This window comes from Sminthopsis crassicaudata, chromosome 2, assembly GCF_048593235.1.
Source record: "Sminthopsis crassicaudata isolate SCR6 chromosome 2, ASM4859323v1, whole genome shotgun sequence".
NCBI lineage: Eukaryota > Metazoa > Chordata > Mammalia > Dasyuromorphia > Dasyuridae > Sminthopsis > Sminthopsis crassicaudata.
The window spans coordinates 368,723,829-368,747,402 of record NC_133618.1 but is presented as its reverse complement, the minus strand read 5'-3'; the positions used below and the strand labels follow the sequence as shown (position 1 = coordinate 368,747,402).

Here is a 23,574-nt window from a genome sequence, read left to right as displayed (position 1 = left end):
TTTTCTTTTTAGAAGTATGCCTAGTTTTTCCACAGGTCCAACAGGTCAGAGAGCCTCTGTGTTCAGCTATTTATCTCTCTTACTCTATTTTTATTCCTCCCTTCAAATATCTACACTTTATTATTTCAAATCTTAAGTTTCCAATCTTAACACACATACCAATTTAAAGTTATTTAAAAATTAGCCAGTACTTTAATTTATAAAATTTCCTAAAATCTACCTAAATATTCCATTGGAACTTCTTTTCTTTAGTAAGCCAGGAAAGAGTTAAGCATCAATACTTGCTTTACCTTGAGATTTTTTTGGTGCAGGATTCCACAAATCTGAGTTCTGATAACAGGCTCCTTGCTTACAGGAGTGATAGCCACTGTTCTTTTATTTTCTCAAAACTTTCCAAACTTTCAATCTATGTTTTTATTTTCCCCCTTCTGTCCCCCCTCTTCCTACAAAGCTGCTGCAGTCACCCAGAGGCAGAGGGAGAGAAACCCAAATTAGTTTCCAAATTGCCTTTCCATAATCTAAAACCAATACATTCTGAGCCACTCTGAAATAATTACTCTGATGAATTCAATTCCCACAATTCTCTAAGCCTGTAACACAGAGGCTGAATTCTTATCTCTTACTAGCTTGCTAACTTTTAACAAAATGCACAGCAGACATACACAGACACACGAAGAACTCTATTTTCACTTTTTACATACAGATTTTAGTAGTCCTGCGAACATTATCCAGTTTTCTTTCCTTTTATATCTGGGAAGTTCATTCCAGTCTTGAATTCCCTAGCTAACATCCTGATACAAATTTTTGGGCTACTTCTATCCTATTTTACCACCCTGAACCAGTCCAGGTGTTGGTGGAGGCCTTCCCTTCACTCCCTGCAGCCACACGAGAGCTTCCTCAGGAAAGTCCTTTCCTTGGGGCCGACAGTAGTCTATCCAAAAACAAATCTAGGTGGGCTAATCCTGTGGGGTCTCTCTCGACCCAGCCAATGGACCCCCAGACTCCCAAGAGCGTTACCTCGAGTTTACACGTGTACATATCTTTCAGAATACAAAGCCAGCCATTAGGACTCTACTTCTTTCGATATTCAATTCTGCTTTCCACTGAGTATCTCCTTCTCAGTTGTTGTCTAAGAAGGGAGGGAGGCTGTTCACCCAGAGCCAGAGACCATGGAGAAAATTATTCCATGGGTGCCTGTCCTTGTCCGGAGTACACACAGTTGTCTCCCCCAAAGACTCCATCCTGGAGAGCCCTCAACTGTGTAGGATGTAGAAGACCTTACCCAAAATGACTACTCAAAGATTACTCAAAATAGAAAGCAGAAAGGCCATTTATTATCCCTCCAGAGGATGAGCTATCCCATCATGAGATAAGGGAAAGAGAAAGCTTGTGGTAGGAGAGCTAAAGAAGTAGTAAAGATACACAGCTTTTATACAAGAGATTACATCACAGTAAGACAGCATTGAGAAGGGGAGGGGGAGGCATCTAACTGGTTGTTGCTATCTGGAGAGATTGGAATGGAAGGTTTCTGTTTCCCCCAAATCATCTGATTTCTAGGAAACAGGAAATCCGGCCTTCAGGATTCAGTTATAGCTGGCCAAGGCTCAAATACATATGGGCCTGCACATATTATACAGCTCATAAGGGAAACACAGAAATAATGAAAATAAAATACAGAAAAAGAATTCACATATTGCTTTAAGTTCTTCACCTTATCTCTCTATTCCACACAGGGACTGAACTTGTGATTTCAGTGATTTAAGGAACTCCTAGAGAGCCTTTAAAGTATTCTAGTGCAATAAGAAGTGATTTGTCAGTGATCACATAACCAGTATGTGTCAGGCACAGGAATGAATGCAGTGTCATATTGCCTCTAATTTGCATCATATATAGCATCATAAATGATTTCTCATTGAAAGGGGCCCCTTGGGATCATGCTGTCCCAGGACACTACATTTTATTAATCTACCTAGGTCTATGTACCAGATTTATGAACCAGATTCCTTCCAAGGTGGGAGGACAAGGGTAAAAGCCTCCTCCTGAGATGTCAGACATAATTAATGTAGCTGATAAGGGGAATATGAAACAAGTCCAGGCCATTAACCTTAGCACATGGAATGCTAGAGCTGGCATTTATATAGTAGTCTCAAGTTTAAAAAGTGCTTTACAAACATTTTATCATTTATTCTCGCAACAGACTTTGAAGGAAGCAGGTATTATAGGCATTTCCCTGATGGCAGCTTCTTTCCATCTTTCTCAGAACATGAGGGGATTTTACCTAAAACAAAGCTACTCCTAGGATCTGATTGGCCCTGGTTTCCCTGGCACAACTTTTTGATGATCTAGGGAAATAAAAAGTCCCAGCAAGGTTGATTTTGGGCTCTCAGACTTAGTGGGTACCTTTAGACCTCACAAGTCATCATCATCTCTTGAACAAATGCATTAGGAGGGGACTGTGTCCAGAGAAACTTAAGTATTATGCATTCTTCTTGTATATCCTTTTTACTGCATTTTTGTTTATATATCCTTGCTGTGTTAAGCCAAAACTTCCTTGTGCTAAATGTTCACTGATTTGAGAGTGTCTGGTTAAATGCATGCTGGGTAGGACAAGAGCTGTGAATTTAGTAAATGAACTTAAAGTCATTCAAGCATTAAAAAATATCCATCCCAACATCAAGATAGCTTTTTTTAAAGTGGAGTGGAATGATTAATGGAGGACCACTCAATGTACATAATTTAAAGCTTCTCATACCTCATAAGTTGAATTCTATAAGATTTTAGACCATGGAATACTAAATATTTTTCCTTGAATTCTTTAAAATCTGCTTTCCCTAAAACAAGGGTACATAAGTCTATTCCCTGTCTTCTTCATCTCTTTTTCAAGTACTAAGATGCAGTAGCTATTTCTTTGCCCACCCCAAAATCTCAAGTTTTCTATCATTTCTATTTTAGCAACCAATTTCTCCTTGGTGTAATTTACATGGATCTACATGGTTATATCTAGGCCTCCATAGATATGGGGGAAAAGGACTCCAGCACTCTTGTTACAAGACTTCAAGCCAATATAGGTACAGGATAGACTTATTACAAAATGCATAGGAGCCACAGGATAATCCTTAATGATAAAGAATTACAGATTTCTAGCATTCTAGTGATTCCTAAGGAATTGGATCCCATGACTCTCCTCAGAAGATTAAGACACTTGGGAATGTTATAAAGGAAATCCATTTCCCATTGGACTTATACTATCTGACTCATTTTACACCAGGCAAGTCCAAATTTCCTCTGAACCACATGATCCTTCCTTGTTCCAAGAATTCTTAGTACTACTATAAAAGGTTGAAGATCAGGAAATCCCACTATCTCTCATCTTGTGGTTTCTCACTTTGAGGCTACTGTCTTTGGTGCTAAGAGACAAACTGATGCTTAATATTACTTTCTTGTGAAAACTATTTAGAAGGTCAAAATTTCAGCTCACCCTGACCCAGGATCCAAGGTCTCTCTGCTTAGCTTGTTCTTGTGCTCTGTTCTCTCTCCACCCATTGATTACTTTAAGATATTTCTTATCCTCATTTATAGACCCAGTTCAAAGGGTTGATTCTGATTCCACAATATCCTTAACCAATGAAATCAACCTCAAGAACTGCAAGTGGATGTCCAGACTTATCAAGGAGAAACAAAGTTCTCTGCACCCTATCCTTTAAGCAACAAAGATATGAGACAGCCATTCCATGGCGAGGTTTGAGTTTGCTCACCTCAGGGGCAAGCATTTATTAAGCACATACAAAAGTGTGACAGACCTTACCCTCAAGGAACTTACATTCTACTTGGGGAATACAATGTATTCACAGATAATCACCCAGAGGATATACACAATATAAAACACAAGTGATTTGGAGGTAAAAAGGAAAATCGGTAAGACCTCTTGAAGAATTTAGGCCCAGCATATCTTTGACATCCATCATTCATTTTCAGTCATGTCCAACTCTGTGGCTCCATATGAGGGAATCCTGGTAAATATACCTGAGTGCTTTGTCATTTCCTTCTCCAGCTTATTTTACAGATGAAGAGACTGGGGCAAAAAGTTTTTAAGTGACCTGCTTCAGGGTCACACAACAAGTGTCTGAGGCCAGATTTGAATTCAGAAGATAAGTCTTCCTGACTCCAGGCCCATTGATCAATGCACTGTGCCACCTAACTGCCCCAAAGCTAAAACCAAGCTAGTTATTATAGCAGAATATTACAGAAACCATTTAAAGCATTTTAACCAAGGAGGAAAAGAGAATTGAAAGGCCAATACAGAATAGTGGGTGAGAGTGTTAGCTTTTGATCAAGAAACTATAGTTCAAATCCTATTTGAGATATTTTGTAACTGTTTTAACTTCCCAGAACCTCAGTTTCCTCATCTGTAAAATGAGAATATATCCAGAATATCTCTAAAGCTGGTATCATTACATATATCTTGTAAAGCACTATACAGAGCAATGAGCTGGGCCTAGTACTAAAAAGTAGTAAGCTGAACTGCCTTTGGGAAATCACTAAGTGCTTTTAGTACCCCAAGCTTTTGAATTGTTTCAAAGCCCACTTTAAAAACACAACTAATTCTTTTTTTTAAGTGCTATTTATTATTTTTTATATTTAACATAGTTTTGGGATATATTACTCCTTCCTTCTGCCAAAGAGAGCCTTGCCCTAGAAAAATGATTAAACAAACCAATTCTATCGCCATTTGATAGTGTATCCAGTCCTACCATTGTTTCTCACTTTCCCCCAGTGAGATATTTCTTCCTCTCTCCCCTGGAATTATTAGATTTTCAGCATCTGCCTTTGTTTTACTTTTGTTATTTGTATTAGAAAATCTTAAAAGTCTTCTTGTGATGCAATAGAGAGACAAAGCTTAGAATACTATAATTTCCAAAGAAAGTTGGAAGAGATCCAAAGGCCAATGGGAAGATATATGAGGCCTGTAAATAGACTGCAGCAGGTTACCAATAAAGAACTATGCTGGGCAAACATCTTAAAAGATGTAGGACCAAAAAGATTAAGTGATCCAATAATGAAAGTTATTACTGGATCAATGGAATCTTTGTGCTCCATTGGTACATACATAGTGTCAAGGGATCTGAAGGCAGCCCCACAGCATGTGATCTCCTTAAGGATGATTTATAGGCGGACATGGCCTACAGTTGAAAGGATCAGAAGGTGTAGATGGGTTTGTAGTTAGAACACTATCAATCCAAGTTCTTAAATTATCTGAAAGGATGGATATCACCCACAGGAAACAGCCCTTTAAAGAATCAGGACGTCATCCTCTTGTAGGGCAGGCAGGAGTGGGTGGGCTGCAGAGGCATAAGGGAAGGGGGGGGGGCTAGTCTCAGAGAAGCCTCCCCAGACCCCACCCTGGGGCATGCCTATCTGCACTCCCTCCCTGGTCCCTTCCTGTCCATCTCCACCAGCCCCTCAGGGGGCATGGTCTGAGCAGTCCTCCCCTGGGCCCCCTGCAGGAGGGCGAGGGACAGGGGGTGCTATCTGTGGAATGGTTCCGGCCTCTGGCAATGTTAGAACCACTAGAGGAGGCAACAACTCCTGGGCCAGAGGCAGGGCCCAATCACCTCAACTAGACTCAGAAATGATGGTGCCGACGTGTGCCCATCCAGGACAACAGCTGCTACCCAGCTAGACACTGAGGAGTCCCCTGACATCACCATGGTATCTGCTTCAAAGTATATAATGCTCGGCTGCGCCTCTCTCCCCCTAACGCTAGAACCCAACGTGGCCCCTGGCATCCCGGAGATGTGTAGAGGCCTTGGCTAGGCTCGCCTCCTTGGCTGATCCCTGCTGAATCCAGAGAGCAGACCCTCACCAGGACTTTCATGATTACCCCCCCAGGCCCTGCTGTGCCCACCATGGCTCCTTGAAAGTCACCGCCACCACTAAGAGAGGACAAAGGGAGCTGGGCCTCCCAAGTCCCACCTCTGACCAACGCAGGGCCCCGGACTCATCCCTAGCCTTGGTTGCCATTCTCAGACTGATGCCATCCCCATACACTGTCTTTCCAAGCGGAAAATGTGTGGAAGGTTGCAAAGACAATGACCTCCTAGATCTCCTCCTCCTCCTTGTAAGGACAGCCTAGCCAAGAGGACCGGGCCTCTCCTTTATATTCCTGCTTCACCTACCACAGGGCTGCACACACTGGCCCCAGCTGCCCCGGCACGTCAGTGCCAGGTCAGGGGGGCGGGGCCCAGGACCCACTGGAATGCCCTAAGAAGACTCTGGGCTGAGGAGTGTGCCACCGTAAGGACTGACCTAGAGATCCAAGGCAAGGCTCCCTCGCTCAGGGGATCCCTAGTCTGCTATCAGAGAGGTGGGATCAGGCCTCTCCCTCCCCCTCTTCCCCTAACAACCCTAACTGTAGCCTGGGCCCCAGCTCCCAAGAAAAGGATGTGACCCTTGACCTTTAAAGACAAGTATAAGAAGCTTGCCTCTTTCTCTCCCTGGGCTGCTCTCATAGCACCAACTCCATGGCTCTGGGCCTTAGGGGATACTGTGGGTGAGGCTGATGCTGACCTTCTGAGCTCTGGATATGGAGACATCCTGCCTTCTAAGGAGGAAGGCTCTCTCCCTCGCCTCCGGGGATAGGCTGCTCCCAGAGGCACGACTGGGCCTGACAGTTCATCCTGGGCCTAGGCTAGGTGGACTCCATTGGAAGAAGCTGAGAAGGCCTCTGGAGAGTCCATCATGTGTGTGGGTTGTGACATCCAATGAAGATGCCTGAGATTCCCAACTGGAAGCGGGACACACTTAAGGAACGACACCCCTGGAATCTTAATAAGGAATGACTTCTATGAACCATGTACGACAACAAAACACGCAAATACAACATTCCTGCTAAAAAGGGAGAAATGATCATTATCGGGGTAGTCATGTACATGCACCCCCAAAAAGGACTCTGTGGTTCTATATCCTGCAAACTAAGTGTGTTAAATGTGGAATAGGCTCGCCCCTGGCAAGAAAAGGGCTGTGAAAGGTTAGCACTCCTGGGCTACAGGCAGGGCCTAGTCACCTTCTCAACTAGAAACTTGAAATTGACGGAGTTGGCACATGCACATATAGGACAATGGCCACTACCTAGCTAGACAATGAGGCCTCTACCAATATCCCCATGCTGTCTGCTTCAAAGTACATAATGCTGGACAGCACTCCCCACTAACTCAAGGAACCTGAAGGGACTGCTAGCACTGGCGCCCGAACAGGGGCCCAAGCCGAGGCTCATCTCCTGCACCGCCCCAAGCACTTGATCGGCCCTCAGAGATCCCTACAGTGTCCAGGATGTCTGTTTGCGCAGTGAGAGTCTGGGCTCCATCCCCTCTCTACAAGGTGAGGACAGGAGGTTTCCATCCTCCTGGATCTCTCCCCATTGGATCTGGCTCTTAGTAGCTTCTCCAGGCACCTGAAGGCCTCTGCTAGGGAAACTAGAACTATTTTTGGTACAGGCTATTTTTACACATGGGTAATTTTCAATTCATACCATATGTAAACTAATGATTTCTCATGTCTTTTTGAAAAATCTGTGAAACTATTCTCCAAAGTTGGTTTCTGCCATGTGAATGCATTTTGCTAATATGATTAAAGGATACGAGGGCCATGGTTCTGGTCCACCGTGACATTGGGGCCTTGGCTCTAATCGCCACAGATGCCTGCTTCAAAACCAAGGGTATGTCTGGGCCCCAACCGCGCTCCTGGGATTATAAAGATGAGGAGGGCAGAAGGCACAGTTGCACGCTTCCTCTAAATAGCAAGGAACTGAATACCTGCTCACATATCTCACCCCACCCTTTGTACCCTCCAGGTGCCAGGATACAGAGGATATGACACTGAATCTTTAGTAAAGAGATTAGCCTGAGTGTGAGTATGGGCCCATCCTGAGGTCACTGGCATGTGACCGTGGCCAGGCTCTAAATAGTAGTCTATGGCCTTCCAACTTCAGGAAAATAGTCATAAAGAATGGGAAGGACAAACCAGGACATGAGTAGAGAATTGCAAAGACAATTACTTCCTGGATCCCAAGAGGCACAACTAAGTGTTTCTGACAACTCTCCCTGGGCCTAGACAGGGGGGGTAGGCTCCTTTGGAAGAGGCTGAGAAGGCTTCTGGAGGGTCCATCTTCTGTAGAGTCTAAGACACCTACTGCAGATGACTGAAGTTCTGGTTGAAAGATGCCCTTATGGAAAGATGCCCTCCACAGGAATCTTCATGAGGAATGACTAGGACCCATGCACAAAAATGAAATACGTAAGTAAGAGTGAGCATTCCTCCCCTAAGGGGAAAAAAAAAAAGATAGTATCAGGAATGTCAGATTTTTAGAAAAGCTGAGGTTAATAGGAAATACTAAGGACAACAAAAATGATTTTTAAAAAGCCATATTAACGTATTGTATGAAAAACGCTTTAAATTGCTAATTAATTAAAACAATTCTGAGGTTCAACTTTACACCTATCAGACTAGCAAAACTGACAAAACAGGAAAATGACTAATGTTGAAAGGGCTATAGGAAAACAGGACACTGGTGCATTGTTAGTGGATGCTATGAATTAGCTTGGTCACTCTGGAAAGCAATTTGAACAATGCCCAGAAGGTTGTCCATCTCTGTATATCCTCAGATTCAATTATACCACAACTAAGCCTATAACCTAAAAAAAAAAAAAAAAAAAAAAAAGCTCAAAGAAAATTTTGAACAAAACTTATACAAAATATTTATAGCAGCTCTTTTTGTGGTACCTAAAAATTGGAAATTGAGGGGCTGTCCTATTAGATGATTACTTAACAAATTGTGTATGTAAATGTAATAGAATGTTACTGTACCATAAGAAGTGATAGAAATATCTCTATGAAGTGACAGAGTGAAGTAAATACAAGTAGGAGAACCATTTTGCAAATGATAACTTTGTGGAGAAAACTACTACTCAAAGATTTTGAAACTGAATAAAGCAATGATAAATAACTTCAAAAGCATGAAGATGAAACACATCACTTATCTCCTAAGAAAGGTAATGAACTTACAGAGACATCCATTTTTAGAAATGGCTAATGTGGAAATTTGTTTTGCTGGACTATGCAGATAAATTTGACATCAGTTTTAAGCAATTCTAGAGTTAAATCATGGTCAATTGACATCTCAAGAAGAAACCATTGCTCTAACTTCATTTTGTCAAGTTAATTAATCTGGTCATGCCAGATTAATAATAACAGCTAACACTTAGGTACCATGCAAAGAGCTCTATAAATGTTATCTCAGTTGATCCTCATACCAATTCTGGGAGATAAGTGCTATTATTATCCTCATTTTGCAGAAAAGTAAACTGAGGCAGACAGTTCTACAGAATCACATAGCTGGAATTTGAGATATTTGAACTCACTGTATTCCTGACTCCAGATCCAACGCTCTTTCCACAGTACCACTGAGCTGCTTCTGATTAATGCTCATTTTGTTGTTTTTGATAAATACTGAACTGGTAGATCAGGAAGAAGATGAGTAAAAGTCCCACAGCTTGACACAGATATGGAACCTGAAAATAGGAATATGCATCAGGTGTGTGATGAAAACTATGGCTATTTCTTGGTATATCATAGCAACTTTGGATTAATCTATTGAAGGAGAGTTAGTCAAAAATGATTGGATTATTGGGAGTAAAGACCCCAGTCTCTTGGGTTTGGCACAATGTAGTAAGCCATATGAGGGCTTACTTGGGGCCTGAGGTTTTTTCTTCTCTAGCCTTTGATTTGCAGTCATGCTTATGGTCTCTTAAATCGTCAAACAAAAACGTCAAAAATCAGAAGGATCAACAAGAGCAGAGCAGGAAAAAGAAAAGGCTGCAGAAAAAGACACACAAAGAGAGAAAGAAACAGAAGAATGAGGAAATACAAGAGGGGGAGAGAGAAAGGGAAGGAGAGACAGAGAAAAAGAGAAGGGAGAGGACGAAAAAGGAAGAAAAGAGAAGAAAGAGGAGGAGGAGAGGGGAGAGAGAAAGGAAAGGGTAAAGGAGAGAGGAGTAATGAAGGGAAAGAAGGCGGAGCAGAAGGGAGAGGGGAGAGGAGAGTAAAGGGAAATAGGGGAAAGGAGAGGAGAAGATAGCAAAGGAAGGAAGGGCCAGGGAGAGGAAGGAAAAGGGAAGGGAGGAGAGGGCAAGGGAGGGAAGGGAGAAGGGAAGAGGGACGGAGGGGAAGAAAGAGAGGGAGAAGAGAAAGGGAGAAGAAGAAACCGTTGAAATAAGAGACAAAGACAGAGACAGAGAAACAGAAAGACACAGAGAAAAATAGTCTTTCCCAATTGTACCTGATTTTTAAATCCCGTAGCAGAATCGTTAACTTTTTTTTTTTGAGAAATTTTAGAGACTGGACTCTAGCCGGTACTTTTGGGGGAGGGGCAGTGGCGCGGGGGTTGGGACGGATTAGATTTCTCGGTTTTTAAGTAATCAAATTGTTACCTTGTTAAAGTTCTCTGTGCTTTGTTCTTTGAAGGTAACTTCAATTCCTTTTCCTTTTAAATATAATTCTTATCTGGGGGAATTTTGAGAGTTTCTGAGGACTAGAGAAAAACGTCTGCTCTAATCTAGTCCTCCATCTTGGTCTCCTAATCCTTACCTGAGAATGTTCTTTTCCTTCTCTCCCTCCCCCCCCCCCCTCTCCCCCTCCCCTCTTGTCTCTCTCTTCCTCCCTCTCCTTTAGCCTCCCCCACCTCCTTCCTGCCTCTTCTTCTGTTTCTTTGTTTCTCCCCCCATCCCATATCTTTTAGACTCCTCCTTCTTCCCTCTCCCTCTCCCTCTCCCCACTTTTGTTTCTCTCTCTCTCCCACCTGTTCTGTTTCTTTGCATCCCACTCCCTCTCCCCAGCACCCCTCCCCATTTCTTTGTGTTATTAAGAGTCTTGAGCTTGGCTGAAAGGCGTCTACATCCCTGCACATAACCTGGTACCTCATTTTGCAAGTCCAGGAATCCAGAGGTTATAGTTGCTATGGCAACACAATAGCAGCAGATATTCATTACAACTTCCACGTTACACTTTCTGTGGTTTATTACCACAGTTGGTGGGTAGACCTGTAGGACTGAAATGGATACTGATAGGCCTGGATCTTTGAATATTTAATTTCTAACTGCATCACTCCCAAGGCCAGGTGGCCTTGGGATTATTTCTATATCCTTCCTAAAGCTGCACCACATCATTATAACCCTAAATGGTATGATATGCACAGGTAGGTGTCTTGGACTTGGAGTCAGAAAGGCCTGACTGTCAATCTGACCTCATACAGACACTAGCTCTGTGAACCTGGTCATGTCACACAACCTTGTTTGCCCTGCTTTCCTCATCTCTAAAGTGAGCTGGAGAAGGAAATGGCAAACAATTCCAACTCTGCCAAGAAAACTCCCCAAAAAGAGTTCATGAAGAGTCAGACAAGACTGAAAATGACTGACCAACAGCATAGGCAGGGTGTGGAACCTTGGTCACTGTCCTCAGCACTTTGAGTACTAGGGGAACCCTTTCTCTGGAAATATGAAAATGGATGTAGGCAGAGTGTATAAGGTAGAGTGCATGGGAATATGTGCACGTGCATGCACACACACATATGAACCACAGGATGGAGCTTCTGTTGGGGACAGCAAGGCAGCAAGACGAAAGGGAAAGATAGCCAATTATATCCAGTCAGATGTCAAGTTGATCTTTGCACCTATGGAATGCAGCCAAAGCAGTTCTTAGGGGAAATTTTATATTGCTAAATAGCTACATGAATAAAATAGAGAAAGAGGAGATCAATGAATTGGGTAAAGAACAAATTAAAAACCCCCAATTAAGTGCCAAATTAGAAATTCTGAAACTCAAAGGAGAGATTTAAAAAATGGAAACTAAGAAAACTATTGAACTAATTAATAAAAGTAAGAGTTGCTTTTATATTAAAAAAAACCCACAAGAAAATAGATAAAATTTGGCTAATTTGATTAGAAAAAGGAAAGGAAAAATCCAAATCACCAAAATAAAAAATGAAAAGGGGGAACTTATTACAATGCAAAAGAAATTAAATCAATAATCAGGAGCTATTTTGCCCAACTATATGGTGGCAAATCTGAAAATCTAATTGAACTGGATGAATTTTTACAAAAATATAAATCGGCCAGATTAGCAGAAGAGGAAATAAATTACTTATAGTCTCATTTTAGTAAAAGAAATTGAACGGGGCATCAATGAACTCCCTAAGAAAAAATTTCCAGGGTCAGATGGATTTACAAGTGAATTCTAGCAAACATTTAAAGAACAATTAATTCTAGTACCATATAAACTATTTGGAAAAATAGGTAAAGAAGGAATCCTTCCAAATTCCTTCTGTGACACAAATGTGGCACCGATCTCTCAATTAAGAAGAGCAAAAACAGAGAAAGAAAATTACAGACTAATCTTCCCTAATGAAAATTGATGCAAAAATATTAAATAAAATATTAGCAAAGTTATTACAGCAATTTATTACACCAAGTGGGATTTATACTAGGAATGCAGGGCTGGTTCAGTATCAGGAAAACTATTACCATAATCAACCATATCAATAACAAAACCAACAAAAATCATATGATAATCTCAATAGATGCAGAAATTTTGACAAAATAGAGCACCCATTCCTATTTAAAACACTAGAGAGCATAGGGATAAAGGGAGCTTTTCTTAAAAATAATAAGCAGTTTATATTTAAAACCATCAGCAAGCATTTTTTTTATTATTCTCAGTTGTATTCATTTTTTAAAATTCATTTTATAATTATAACATTTTTTGACAGTACATATGCATAGGTAATTTTTTACAACATTATCCCTTGTACTCTCTTCTGTTCCAAATTTTCTTCCTCCTTCCCTCCACTCCCTCCCCTAGATGGCAGGCATTCCCATACATAATAAATGTTATAGTATATCCTAGGTACAATATATATGTGCAGAACCAAATTTTGTTGTTGTTGTTGTTGTTGCAAAGGAAGAATTGGATTCGGAAGGTAAAAATAACCTAGGGAGAAAAACAAAAAATGCTAACAGTTTACAGTCATTCCCCAGTGTTCCTTTTCTGGGTGTAGCTGATTCTGTCTATCACTGATCAATTGGAATTGGATTAGCTCTTCTCTATGTTGAAGATATCCACTTCCATCAGAATACATCCTCATACAGTATTGCTGTTGAAGTGTATAATGATCTCCTAGTTCTGCTCATTTCACTCAGCATCAGTTGATGTAAGTCTCTCCAAACCTCTCTGTATTCATCCTGTTGGTCATTTCTTACAGAACAATAATATTCCATAACATTCATATACCATAGTTTACCCAACCATTCTCCAATTGATGGGCATCCAGTTTCTGGCCACTACAAAAAGGGCTGCCACAAATATTTTGGCACATACAGGTCCCTTTCCCTTCTTTAGTTTTTCCTTGGGATATAAGCCCAGTAGTAGCACTGCTGGATCAAAGGGTATTCACAGTTTGATAACTTTTTGGGCATAATTCCAGATTGCTCTCCAGAATGGTTGGATTCTTTCACAACTCCACCAACAATGCATCAGTGTCCCAGTTTTCCCACATCCCCTCCAACATTCATCATTATTTGTTCCTGTCATCTTAGCGAATCTGACAGATGTGTAGTGGTATCTCAGAGTTGTCTTAATTTGCATTTCTCTGATCAATAGTGATTTGGAACACTCTTTCATATGAGTGGAAATAGCTTCAATTTCATCATCTGAGAATTATCTGTTCATATCCTTTGACAATTTATTAATTGGAGAATGGCTTGATTTCTTATAAATTAGAGTCAGTTCTCTATATATTTTGGAAATGAGGCCTTTATCAGAACCTTTAACTGTAAAAATGTTTTCCCAATTTTTTACTTCCCTTCTAATCTTGTTTGCAGTAGTTTTATTTGTACAAAAGCTTTTTAATTTGATGTAATCAAAATTTTCTATTTTGTGATCAATAATGATCTCTAGTTCTCCTTTGGTCACAAATTCCTTCTTCTTCCACAAGTCTGAGAGGTAAACTATTTTATGTTCCTCTAATTTATTTATGATCTCGGTTTTTATGCCTAAATCATGGACCCATTTTGATCTTATCTTAGTATGTGGTGTTAAGTGTGGGTCCATGCCTAGTTTCTGCCATACTAATTTCCAATTTTCCCAGCAGTTTTTGTCAAATAATGAATTCTTATCCCAAAAGTTGGTATCTTTGGGTTTGTCAAACACTAGATCAGCAAGCATTTTTTGCAATGGAGAGAAGTTGGATACATTCCCAATAAGATCAGAAACAAGGATGCCTATTATCACCACAATTATTCAACATTGTACTAGAAATGTTGACTTTAACAATCAGAAAAGAAAAAGAAATTAAAGGAATTAGAATAGGCAATGAGGAAATAAAACTATCATTCTTTGCAAATAATATAATGATATATTTAGAGAATCCTAAAGAATCAACCAATTGATACCTTCACAGCTTTAGCAAAGTTGCAGGATGTAAAATAAATTCACACAAATCTTCAGCATTTCTACATATTACTGACAATTAGTAGCAAGACATAGAAAGAGAAATTCCATTTAAAATTACAGTAGATAAAATAAAATATTTAGGGGTCTATTTGTCAAGGCAAATCCAAGAACTATATGAACATAATTACAAAACATTTCTCCTACAAATAAAGTAGATCTAAACAATTGGAAAAATATCAATTGCTCATGAATTGGCCAAACTAATATAATAAAAATGACAATGTGTCTACTTATTCAGTGCCATACCAAATTGCCAAAAAATATTTTATAGAACTAGAAAAAAATAACAAAATTCGTATAGAAGAACAAAAAGTCAAGAATATCAAGGGAATTAATGAAAAAAATACAAAGGATGGTGGTTTAGCAGTACCAAATTTAAAACTATATTATAAAACAGCACTCATCAAAACTATTTGGTATTGACTAAGAAACAGTGTTGGATCAGTGGAATATATTAGATACACAAAACACACTAATGAAGGCCTATAGTAATCAAGATTTTGATAAATCCTCAAATTCCAGCTTCTGGATTAAGAACTTACTAGTTGACAAAAAGTTGCTGGGCAAAGTGGAAAATAGTATGTCAGAAACTCGGCATAGACCTATATTTCACACCCCATACCACATATATATATATATATATATATATATATATATACATACACACACACCCATGACCATAAGGTCAAAATGGGTAGATGATTTGGGCATAAAGGATGATACCATAAGCAAATTAGAACAAAGGATAATTTACCTAGCAGATCTTTGGAGAAAGGAGGAATTTATGATCAAAGATGAACTAAAGAACATTATGAAAGGCAAAATGGACAACTTTGATTATATTAAATTTAAAAGTTTTTACACAAACCAACAGAAGCAATATTAAAAGGGAAGTACAAAGCTGGGGAAAATCTTCATAGCCAGTGTTTCTGATAAAGGTCTTATTTCTAAAATATATAAAGAATTATGTCAAATTTACAAGAATACAATTGATAAATGGTCAAAGACAGACAATTTTCAAATGATGAAATTAAAGCCATCTATAGTTATATGAAAAAATGCTCTAAATCACTATTAATTGGAGACATGCAAATTAAAAGAACTCGGAGGTACCATATCACACCTCTCAGATTGGCTAAGATGACAGGAAAAGATAGTGATAAATGTTGTAAGGGTTTTGGGAAAAGTGGGATGTTAGAATTCTTACAAGGTGCTAAGTCAGTGGAATTGATAGAGACAATGGTTGTTTAGCAGGGTGCTTAGCAGTTCTCTAGGTGTACTTAGTACTTATTAGAGTTCACACCTTTAAGAGAGCATATACAAGGAGGAGCTCCCACAAGCCCACAGAACCCCAATCCCACTCTCGGAGGCAGAGTCAGATTCATTCCATCTTCCACCTTTGTGCTGGATGGAGGTTTTGGATTTAGAGGGAGCTAGAGGAAGAAGCTGGAACAGACAAAGGACTAGCGGCAAGAGCTCTTGGAACCAAGGAGAGAGATAGGCCTCTAAGAAAGCTAACCAGGCTATTGAAGGAGAAAATAAAGGATTTGGACTTTAGCTCCTGGCTGCATTTAAGGTGATTGTTACACAGAACTGAAATTAAGGCTACCTCCAGAAGCTCCCCAAGAAACCTGCTCCCAGAGAAAATTATATTTTAGAGAACATTACAGTGGGACACTAGTTGGTAGAGTTGTGAAATGATCCAACCATTCTGAAGAGCAATCTGGAACTGTGCCCAAAGAGCTATTAAAAAAAAAAACATACTCTTTGACTTAGTAGTGCCATTATTAGATCTTTATCCAAAGGAAATAATAAAGAATGGGAAAAGACCCACATATTCACATATTCATAGTAGCTTTTTTTTGTGGTAGTCATGAACTGGAAAATGACTAGTGAATGAATAGCTGAACAAATTATGGTATATGAAGGTAATGGAATATTATTGTTCTATAAAAGATGAGGAACTTTAGAAAGGCCTGGAAAGATTTACACGAATTGATCTTGAGTGAAACAAGCAGAACCAGGAATATACATTGTACATAAAATAGCAAGAATGTGTGATGGTCAACTATGAAAGATTTGCTTCACAGTGGTTCAGTGATTCAAGGCAATCCCAATAGACTTTGGATAGAAAATGCCATCTACATCCAGAAAAAGAACTATGGAGATTGAATGTAAATCAACACATGCTATGTTCACTTCTTTTTCCTGTTTTTCTCTCCCATGGTTTTTCTCTTGTGTTCTGATTTTTCTCTGCCAACATGATTCATAAAGCAATGTGTATTAAAATGAATTAATTAATTAAAATTGATCTTTGCAAAGTGTCATCTCTTTTTCTTGCTTACATGTCTTTCATATGTATTTCTCTAATAGCCTCCTAATTTGTCACTTTTCTCTAACTCTTATTCTATATAGTGATATTCCTACAATATAGACCTGACCATGTTATTCTCCTGCTCAAGAAGCTCCAATGAGTCCCACTTGCATCAAATCCTTCACAATCTAACAAGCCTACTCTTTCTATGCTTTTTATAAGTTAATCTCTTTCATTCATTTTTTATTCTAGTCAAACAGTTCAGCAATGACATTTTCAACCTGTGACATTCTATTATGTTTTTGTGCTTTTTCACAGAATGCACATCTTCATTTACCTCTGTCTCATAGAGAGCATTCCTTCAATGCTCAGCTCAAATGTCAGCTCCTTCAGTAAACCTATTCCTATCCCCCCTTGCTAGTGCAAATGTATAATTTTTATTTAATTTTCTCTCTATATCCTGTTTCTCCTGCCCTTTCTTGACCTTTTCATATCAAAGTCTTTAAAAGTAGGGACTATTTTGTTATTGTCTTTGTACTTCCAGCATCTATATTAAAGTGATTAATAAATTGCTTATTGGATGAATATTTAATAAAAGGTTACCAGACTTTCAATCTTTTTCACTTGGATTTTGTGATTTGCATAGACCATAATTGGGATCATAGGAGTGGGAAGGAGCTGAGGTCATTTTTACGTGTGTGTGTGTGCTTTTTTTATTCTGAGTCACAAAATAGTTTAGATTGAAAGAGCCCAACAGGAGGAGAGAAGGAGTTCAAAAAACAAATGCTTCAGGGCTTTTCTAACTATAATGCTGGGTTCTGCTGGCTTTAGTTTGAATCTCAAAAATATAACAGGTTCCTCTGAGCTTTTCAGAGCTGAACTCCAGGAGCTGCTGTTGTTGCTCAGTGAAGAGACCAGAGTTTGGCCAGCAAGGTCCCCAGGAGTGTAGACACTGTTAGACAGCAGTGTGGTAATAGCATCAGAAGACACAGGCAGTTCTGCAACACAAGATACTTGAGTTGTCTCAACCAAGGACAATTTCCTGTATATATGTCCTTTCCCCGCCGATGGCATATGGTAAATTATGGAAGAATGGAGGAAGGGGCAGAATCTTTCTTGTCACTAATTGCTAAGCTGCTAGATTAAATCACCTTTGCTTTGAACTATACCTTCTGATTTGTGTAGTAAGAGAAGACACATCAGTAGGGACTTGTGAGATATGACTTTAAGTGGATGCAGATGCAAAATATCACAAAACATGTGGGAACCCTTGAAGATCAGAAAAGAGTCTTACAGGCTAATAGATACATATACAAATACTTCATTACATGAACATACATGCATTTATCAATAATCAAGAATTTATTGTTTAGTATATATGTTCAAGGTAATATGATAAGAGAATGCAAATACAAAAAAAATGAAAATTGTCATTACTGTCAATGAGATTACAAATAAATAAAGAAGCACAATTACCTCCTAGTTTCATTAGTTCTTACTAAAATCTCTGTCATTTTCAGGAATATCCCTTATCCCCTGGGAACAAGAAAATGGGTATTGGGAGCAGCAAATAGATGTTTGGAGAGATGCATATAAATACTTAAGGTTATTAGGAGAAAATGTAGTATCCCTGAAAGAAGAAATGAAGTACTTCATAAAAGATAGAAGAAAAAGTATGTGAAAGGGACAGAGTGGAATTTTCAATTTACTTAGAAGGCAAGGAAAATGTGACAGCAGAATAAAGGATAAATAAATTCTTGGAGTTAGTAGGTGTGAAATTTTCCCTGTAAAGGGGGAGAACTGAAACATATGAGGGGGAATCAATCTCTTATGTTCTAGAACTGACAATTTGGATGTGTCATTGAGTGAAAAGTTATCCAATTATATTCAGAAGAAGTGACAAATAATAATTGGTGACTCCTTGATGAGGGGTATTGCAGTAGCTATTTGTCAACCTGACAATAATAATAGGGAGGTCTGCCATCTTCCAAGAGGTATGGATCTAGAATAAGACAGAGATCCTCCCAAGACTCATCAATCCCGGTTGTTCACATGGGAATAAACTATATCAATAGAAAGGACTAGAAAAAATTACTAAGAATTCTGATGAATTGGCCAAAAACCCGAGGCACAGGCTTTGTTTTGTCATTAATACCATTCTGAAAATAGAGGATACAAAATAAAAATACTTTGTGTTAATTGACAAAGATGATGATTGACAATTTAAATGGAGTTGTGATATTGCTCAAGTATAAGAATAATTAAATTCTTAGCCAGAAATAGAGTGTAGTGAAAATACTTTCTATCTAGTGTTTTAGAATAGATCATCATAACTTTAGTTTAAAAGGAAAAAGGGAAGGAAAAACCAGACTATAGAGACCTACCAAGGCAGATACCAAGAAAAATGGCAAATACATGTAGAAAGATTCCTACTTGTAAATAGCTTACATTCTAATGGGGGAAACAATTAAACATATACAGAATTATAACAAAAGTTTCTAATTCCATTTGTATAAGACTAACCCCATTGGTGGAGATTGATTATTTAGTGCTCCTGTGTGAGGGACCTCTTTGAGGGACAGAATTGGTCCCTTAGATATTAATCTTCTGACTTCCAGATTTCAGAGAGAAAACACTCAGGTCAAGACTCTCCTCAGCACTCTGAAGGGAAAAAAAGACTAGAAAACTGATTTGTGGAGGAGTTGGTGTCTCTGTCTTCAACTTGCTACACTCCAGATTTTGGGAGAATTTCCCCTTGGCTGTGATCTGGAACTCTCTTGGTTGAGTCGAATTATCTTGCATGAAAGAGTTCCTTCATTCTGCATATTGTCTGGTATAAATGAAATTATTAATTATTTGCCATGTGTATCCACTGTGAAACTGGAATCCAGTTGGAAAGGAGCCAGGTCTTGAATATATATAGCCTGGAGAATTCTTTCCCTATTAAGGGATAGTAATGAGGAATTCAGCTTTAACATAATTTTTTTTCTCTTAGACTGACAATATTTAAGGAGAGAGTGTGGAAAGATATAATTCTAGCTCATTACCCTTTCTCTAAGGAGAACAGAGTGGTCAGTCCTAGTCCCCATCTCCTGCTCTCCTTCTGGCAGGAATCAGTCTTGAAGAAGAATAGATGAAGGAGGGTCTAGAAATATGTATTTATATTCCCCTGGGAATCACATCCAGGCAGACACATAACCTACATGGGCAAAACATATCACACAGCCCCTTATGTATGTATATAGGGAATAAATGTAAAGATAAATTATCTTAACAGTAGTTTAATACAAGATTGTTTGGGAGGGAGGGTATTGACGGTGGGGGAATTAAAAAAGACTTTAGGAAGTTGTGTGCTTGATCCATTTTTTTTTAAAGGAAAAGAGGGATTCTATGAGGCTGGGTTGAGAAAGAAGTGTATTCTGAGAGAGGGGAAACCACCAATGGCAAAGCCAGGGAGAAAGAAGATGGAGCAATATGTGTAAGGAACAGAGGAAAGGCCAATTTGGCTGGACCATAGGTTGTGAAAGGGAGAAGTTATATCCTTTAATGATGTTCAGTGGGGGGTTTGTTGTAAAGGACTAAAAAAAATTGTTTCTATTTAGATCTAGACAGTTTTGAGAGAGAGAGAGAGAGAGAGAGAGAGAGAGAGAGAGAGAGAGAAAGAGAGAGAGAGAGATTGGAGATGAATGAGCTGGGCTTAAGAAAAATGTCTTTATGAATATGGAAATATATTTAGAAGAATTACACATATTTAACCTATATTATATTTTTTTTGCTGTCTTGGGGAGGAGATTGGGAAGAGAGAGGAAGAAAAATGTGGAACACAAAGTTTTACAAAGGTAATATTGAAAACTATCTTTGCATGTATTTGGAAAAATAAAATACTATCAAAACAATAAAGAAAAAAAGAAAAATGTCTTTAGCAAGTGTGTAGGATGGTCTGGAATGCAGAAGGATTTAAGGTAGGGGACCAGTTAGGAGGCTGATGAAATAATTTATAGGAGGTTATTGAATGTTCTCTCTAAAATGTAATGTTTTCTGTTGAGGTTTTCTTGGGGTCTCTGGAGGCAGCCTTCATTTCAATTTAGTAATCACCATACGAGTAGTCAGGGGTTAAAGTCCAAATTCTTTATTGTCTCTTTCAAAGTCCTATCTCTTTCACTTGGGGCTCGGCTAGTTTTCTAGGGGCCTTCTGGAGTCTTGGTTTCAGTGGGGAAGTGAAGGAGGAGAGCCTGCCACCAAAGTGGTGTGAGATGGGATGAATCTGTCTGAGAACAAGTTTTTGTGCGCCAGCCTTCAGCCTCCAGCCTTCTGTCCATTTGTCGGATCTCTCTGAATCTCCCTGGCTGAGGCTCCTATCTTACATGCTCCACACTGAGTACAAACCAATCATTTCATCACTAGGAAACTATTATTTGTTGTAGGATTAAATCGATACTAAACTAGATTTAACCATTGTCTCTTCATTTCCACAGAGTACCTTGTTTCAAGTTCTGGCCCATAACATCTTGTAGGATTAAATCAATCCTACTGAACCATGCTAAATTAGATAAGTATTGTCTCTATCAATTCCACTGACTTAGTACCTTGTAAGAATCCTTTGTTTCAAGTTCAGAGTTCTGGCCCATAACAGGTAAAGATAGATTTGATGATTTGATAAGTGGGATGAAAGAAACTGAAAAATCAAGGATAATACTGAGCTTATGAATCAGGAATTAAAGGATGGTAGTGCCTCTGACAGCAATAGAGAAATTTGGAATAAGAGAGAGTTAAAGACAATGACAAATATAATGAGTTCAGTTTTGGACATAGTAAGTTTGAAAATTTTCTGGGACATTCAATTTGAAATCAATCAATCAATAATTGATGAGATGGGATCGAAGACACTAAGGTTGGTTATATAGACCTACAGAAAGGTAATAATTAAACTTATTGTACAGATACAAGCAGAAATGATTCCCATGAAGAGTAAAATGGAAAATTGTCTGTGTAACTATATATAAGAAATTCTTTTGTGGATTCAAAATTTTTGAAGACTTGTATGGTAGGCACTAAGTATTTTGAAATTTTTTTTTGGATATTCACAACAGCCCTGGAAGAGAATTCCTATTATTACCCCCATTTTATAGGTGAAGAAATTGAACCTGAGAGGTTAAGTGATTGTTTGAGGTTGAATTTGAATTCAGGTCTTCCTGACTCTAAACCCAATGCTCTATTTATTGTACCATCTGCTTTGTGTAAATGGGATGATGACAGATGAGGGTGAGAAGGCAGAACTATTTAACTGCTATATTGCTTCTGTATTTTCTTTTAAGAAGAATGATCTTTGAACCAGAAAGGAGAGAACAGAGAAGTGAAATCAAAGATAGATGAGAAGACCGCAAAAGAACATTTATTTGACTTTAATGAATTTAAGTCCTTGGGTCATAGATGAAATATACTCCAAGGAAGGACAAAATAATCAATAACTTTAATATTCTAGTATTTGACAAACCCAAGGACCCCAGCCTTTGGGATAAGAACTCAGTGTTTGACAAAAATTTCTGGGAAAATTGGAAATTAATATGGCAGAAACTGGGCATTGACCCACACTTAACACCGTACACCAAGGTCAGGTCAAAATGGGTTCATGACCTAGGCATAAAGAATGAAATTATAAATAATTTAGAGGAACATAGGATAGTTTACCTCTCAGAGGAATGGAAGAGGAATGAATTTATGTCCAAAGAAGAACTAGAGATCATTATTGATCACAAAGTAGAGAACTTTGATTATGTCAAATTGAAAAGTTTTTGTACAAACAAAACTAATGCAGACAAGATTAGAAGGGAATAAACTGGGAAAACATTTTTTATAGTCAAAGGTTCCGATAAAGGCCTCATTTCCAATATATATAGAGAATTGACTCTAATTAATAAAAAATCAAGACAATCTCCAATTGATAAATGGTCAGATATGAACAGACAATTCTCAGATGAAGAAATTGAAACTATTTCTAGTCATATGAAAACATGCTCCAAGTCATTATTAATCAAAGAAATGTAAATTTAGACAATTCTGAGATACCACTACACACCTGTCAGATTGGCTAGAATGACAGGGAAATATAATGCAGAATGTTGGAGGGGATGTGGGAAAACAGGGACACTGATACATTGTTGGTGGAATTGTGAATACATCCAGCAATTCTAGAGAGCAATTTGGAACTAGGCTCAAAAAGTTATCAAACTGTGCAATAGCAGTGCTGCTATTGGGCTTATATCCCAAAGAGATTTTAAAGAAGAGAAAGGGACCTGTATGTGCAAGAATGCTTGTGTCAACCCTCTTTGTAGTGGCCAGAAACTGGAAACTGAATGGATGCCCATCAATTGGAGAATGGCTGAATAAATTGTGGTGTATTAATGTTATGGAATATTATTGTTCTGTAAGAAATGACCAGCAAGATGATTTCAGAAAGGCCTGGAGGGACTTACAGGAACTGATGCTGAGTGAAATGAGCAGGACTAGGAGATCATTATACACTTCAATAACAATACTATATGATGATCAATTCTGATGGATGTGGCCCTCTTCAACAATGAGATGAACCAAATCAATTCCAATAGAAAAATAATGAACTGAACCAGCTACACCCAGCGAAAGAACTCTGGGAGAAGACTATGAACCACTACATGGAATTCCCAATCCCTCTAATTTTGTCT

At 38.7% G+C, this 23,574-nt stretch overlaps 1 long non-coding RNA gene across 1 annotated transcript; it reads right to left on the bottom strand.

Moving 5' to 3' along the window:
- Window positions 1-1,268: 1,268 nt before the first annotated feature.
- LOC141556650 (uncharacterized) lies at window positions 1,269-10,614 on the bottom strand. Its single transcript, XR_012486586.1, has 3 exons — window positions 10,485-10,614; window positions 9,417-9,566; window positions 1,269-8,317 (listed from the first exon to the last, which is right to left on the bottom strand). It is a non-coding gene; the product is annotated as an uncharacterized LOC141556650 (long non-coding RNA).
- Window positions 10,615-23,574: the final 12,960 nt, after the last annotated feature.